The sequence below is a fragment of the Myotis myotis genome, unplaced genomic scaffold (genome assembly GCF_014108235.1).
Source record: "Myotis myotis isolate mMyoMyo1 unplaced genomic scaffold, mMyoMyo1.p scaffold_m19_p_1, whole genome shotgun sequence".
Classification (NCBI taxonomy): Eukaryota; Metazoa; Chordata; class Mammalia; order Chiroptera; family Vespertilionidae; genus Myotis; species Myotis myotis.
In genome coordinates, this window is record NW_023416313.1 from 159,606,206 (window position 1) to 159,611,194 (window position 4,989).

Below are 4,989 nucleotides of genomic sequence, written 5' to 3' on the forward strand. Positions count from 1 at the left end.
CCCTTTGCCTTGAAACTTAACATACTCACAGGTCCTATTGATACCCTTGGAGGTGGGGGTAGAAAGGCACTATTCTACTCTCCACATCTGTCATAGAACTTCTGACATACAAATCATTACATCTTTGATGTATAACTTCCGTGCTAAAATCCAGTTTTTTCCAATCTCTAATACAGTCATGAATTCATTTTTTAAAAAGATTTTTAATAGATTTTTAGAGAGAGAGGAAGGGAGATGGGGAGAGAAACACCGGTATGAAAGTGAAACATGGATCTGTGGGTGCCTCCTGCATGTCCCCCACCCCACCCCCCCAGCCCCCCCTACCCCCCATCAGGAATTGAGCCCACAACCCAGGCAGATGCCCTGACCAGGACTTGAAACCAGCAACCTTTCAGTGCATGGGATGACGCCCAACCAACACCTGCCAGGGCCAGTCTTGCATTCTTGATTTAAAATCTTTGTACACAAAAGAAAACACACACACACACACAAATCTTTGTAAATTCTTTGCCTTAGAACAGTGATTTTTCAACCAGCACGCTGCAATAATTTTTAAAACATGCAATACCTGACTATTTAATCAGAGGTACTGACCTCTTTTCCCTTAGTTTGTAAAAAAAAAAAAAAAAAAAAAAAAAAAAAAAAAATGGTAACAGCCAACACAACAATAGCCATCCAGTGTGAATGAAACAAAATTATACCTTTTTTTGTCAAATCAGCAAAAAATATATATTTTGGTGTGTCACAGAATTTTAGTAACTAGTTTGTGTGTGCCATGAGCTGAAAAACATTGAAAATTGCTGCCTTAGAGATTTAGTAGATCATATAAGATTTAACCCACAATTTCTTTGTAGTTTGGATTTAAATTGGGATTTGTTTCCCAAAAATATGTTGATTTTATTTTACAGTTCATTGTAACATATTCTGTTTTCTATCCAAAAAGAGGAGTCACTTGGGCTTTATTTAACTATTGTTCACAATCATTCCATATAACATATTTAATTTTATTTATTTTTTTTATATTTTATTGATTTTTTACAGAGAGGAAGAGAGAGAGACAGAGTCAGAAACATCAATGAGAGAGAATTACCGATCAGTTTCCTCCTGCACATCTCCTACTGGGGATGTGCCTGCAACCCAGGTACATGCCCTTGACCGGAATTGAACCTGAGACCTTTCAGTCCGCAGGCCGACGCTCTATCCACTGAGCCAAACCAGTTTCGGCAACATATTTAATTTTAATGTTTAAAGTGCAGGACAAAACAAAACAATATTATTTAATGATCATTTTGAGGAAACTTTGTGTGGTTTACTTAGGTTATATACATTATTTTTTAAAACTAAGTAATAAAACTAAATACCACAAATGTGGGGGGAGACCCAAAACTGAATACAAGCACTAAGGAATGAACAATATTACAAATAAGTAAGACAGCCACTCTGCAGGAGTACAGAAGAAAATAACTCACCCAAGTAACTAAGGGAAATAGTAACTTGGCTGGATCCCTAAAAATAAAACCAACTGATCTGTACATAAATGCCCTGATCCACATACTAAGTGTTTGGGGGAGTCAGGGGGAGATGTAAGCAACTTGAAACCACTTATGTGTGTGCTGGTTAAAATACATTGTAGATCATGAGCTGGGTTTCTCATTGTTGGAGAAAAAAAAGTTTTTAAGGAAAGGGGGAAAGCTAAAATGAAGCCTAAGGTGTTGGACTGGAATCTGGTTTATTCTTGTATGTGCCCTAACCAGGGATCAAACCCACAACCTTGACATATTGGGATCACATACTACTGAGTACCTGGTCAGGGCCTTGTTTTTTTTTTATTAATAAAACATTACAAATATAGTTGACGCTGCCTATATAGCCCTTTTGTATCCCATTTCCCCTCTCTCCTCACTCCCAGAGGTAACCACTGTCCTGAATTTATTATTAGCAATATCCTTCCATGTTTTGTACATCCATAAAAACTACACTACACATATCTATCTTCACTTGCTCTTTTCAGTCAACATTATGATTTTGAGACTTATTCATGTTAATGTGTATATAATTTATTTTATATTTTTAAATTTGGAGGGTGGCTTCAGATTCACAAAATTGGATTAATCATAATCTTTAGTTCATTACATATCAGAGGTCTGTCAATGGCTCCTTTTTTATTAAGCTTACTTTTAATATTGTAATAAGCACTTGCAAACTCATTATAAAAAACAACATCTAAGTCCTGGACAATAAGTTGTGTTTAACCATAAAACATCCCAAAATTCCACCTCCTGCCTCCTGCCTCCTGCCTCGCTCTGGGAAAACAATCTTTGTGATCATGGTATCTCCCCTACCAGGTAAGTATGGAATTTGAACTTTTATTTATTACTTAAATATGTTTTTATTAATTTTTTTTAAACTGATAAGAACAGATACTACACTTGATCTTAGCCAAAAGGCCGAGAAGCGATTTTATTAATTTTTTTTAGACATAGAGGGAGAGAGAGAGAGAGAGAGAGAAAAAAAACATCAATGTGAAAAAGACAAATCAATTGGTTGCCTCCTGCATACACCCCAACTGGGGCCTAGAAAGGAGCCTGCAACTGAAGTATGTGCTCTTCACCGGAATCGAACCCCAGGACCCTTCAGTCTGCGGGCCAACTCTTCTATCCACTGAGCCAAACCAGCCTGGGCAGAGTTTGTACTTTTAAAAATAGCTTTATTGGTATATAACTCACCTACCAAAAATCCATCTATTTAAAAGTATATAATTAAGTTGTTTTTAGTTGTGCAAATCACCATTATCTAATTTTAGAACATTTTCATCATTCCAAAAAGAAACACCCATATTCATTAGCTTCACTCCCCATTCCCAACCCACCTCCACCTCGAATCTTTCTGTCTCTAGATATTATTTCATTAATTTTTAATGTAGTATAATAGTATTTTGTTTATGACACAGCTTATTTATCCACTATCCCACTGATGGACATTTGGGTTATTTTCCAGGTTTTGCAGTTATGACTAGCGTTTTGAATAGTCTTGTATCTGCATTCTCATATATGTATTATATACATAATAGTAGCCTTATAGAATAATGGGTATGCAAGTGGTCAAGTACAGAAAATAATTAACACTACTTGGGAACTATATTCTGAAGTAGTTGTACAAATTTATACTCTCGCCAGCAATAAAAAAAAGATCCTATGGATTAATTGCTTTCCAAAATTTCATAATGATCACTTACTAGTACAATGTTGAATATCTCTTCAAATGTTTATTGACCATTTATGTTGCTCTTCTGTGATATTGTTTTTCATGCCTTTTGCCTGTGTTTGTGTTGGTTTTGTGTGTGTGTGTGATTTTCTAATTGATTTGTAAGTGTTCTTAATTTATTCTTTTCAAAATTTTTATTAATCCTCACCCAAGGATGTTTTTTCTATTGATTTTTTTTTTTTTTTTAGAGAGAATAGAAGGGGGAGGGAGGAAGGATGAGAGAGAGAGAGAGAGAGAGAGAGAGAGAGAGAGAGAGAGAGAGAGATCTGTTGGTTGCTTCCCATGAGAGCCCTGACTGAACCTGCAACTCAGGTCCCTGCCCTTGACAGGAAATCGAACCTGAGACCCTTTGGTGCATGAGCCGAAGCTATAACCACCAAACGCACCGGCCAGGGCTTAATTTATTGTTGATACAAATCTTTGCTAAGTTTGTCTATTGAGAATATCTTCCCCCAGTTTTCTAGTTATCTTTTCACTTTAGTGTTCTTTTAAAAGAAAAAAAAAATTCTAATAATCAAATTTATCAATATTTTCTTCTATATTAAATGTTTTTAGTATTTTCCTTAAGATATTTTTCTCTATACCATCTCTTTAAAAAAATCTATCAATATTTTGTTACTAAGAGCTTTAATAATTTTTAACATTTAGATATTTAATCCAATTGGCATTTTAAAATATGTTGTAAAGTAAGAATCCAATTACATCTTTTTCCACATTGAGATCCATTTTTTCCAAATCCGTTTATTGAACAGCTGGTCCTTCCTTTCCCACTGCTCTGACATGCAATTTGTTTTTTACTAAAGTTCTACAGTGTGATGGTCTGTTTCTGGACTCTATTCTATTCCACTGGTCAATTTGTCTCTCCCTGTGCCAATGCTGCATTGTCTTAATTACCACAATTTCCAAATAAATTCTGATTTCTGGTAGGCAAGTCCCTTTCCCTTCTTCAGAAATGTTTGACTATTTTTGGTCCTTTACTCTTCCATTTAAATTTTAGTATCATCTTACAAATTTTAATGGAAAATATGATTGGTATTTTAATTGTTTCTCATTGAATCCATGATCAAATGAAAGGGAATTGATGCTCCATGACATTTACTAGTAATCTTCCTATCTAGATCCTTTTTACTACCACTTAATAACATTTTATGGTTTTTCCTATACAGTATAGAAACCTTAGACCATTTTTGTTAGATTTATTCCTAATTACTTCATATTCTCAGATATTATTTCTGTTATATATCAATAAACAAATTGTAAGATTTGTCTTATCTATGATGTATAGCTCTCTAATGTAGCTGCTGAAGTTTCTCCGAGGTTTATTACAATGACTCAAATTGTTAAATCATAGGAATCGAATCTGGGAACCTTCAGTCCACAGGCTGACACTGCCCACTGAGCCAAACTGGCTAGGGCAATAATAATAATAATAATAATTTTATATATATATAAATAATAATAATTTTATATATATAATCTCTTCTTTCTGGATGACAAATCAGAACCTCAAGAATATTAAGCCCAGGGTGAGGGCATGAGCGGGAGGAGGGAGGACAATGCGGGGGGATAAGGCCACATATGTAATACCTTAATAAAGAAAGAAAAAAAAAACAAAACATCAAACCATTAAAAAAATGCAAAAAAAAAAAAAAAAAAAAAAGAATATTAAGCCCAGCCCAGCCGGCATGGCTCAGTGGTTGAGCATCGAACCAGGAGGTCACGGTT

At 34.9% G+C, this 4,989-nt stretch overlaps 1 pseudogene; it reads right to left on the reverse strand.

Annotated features, from left to right (window-relative positions):
• Window positions 1–2,326: 2,326 nt before the first annotated feature.
• LOC118660902 lies at window positions 2,327–2,459 on the reverse strand (annotated as a pseudogene).
• Between the last annotated feature and the right edge of the window lie 2,530 nt (window positions 2,460–4,989).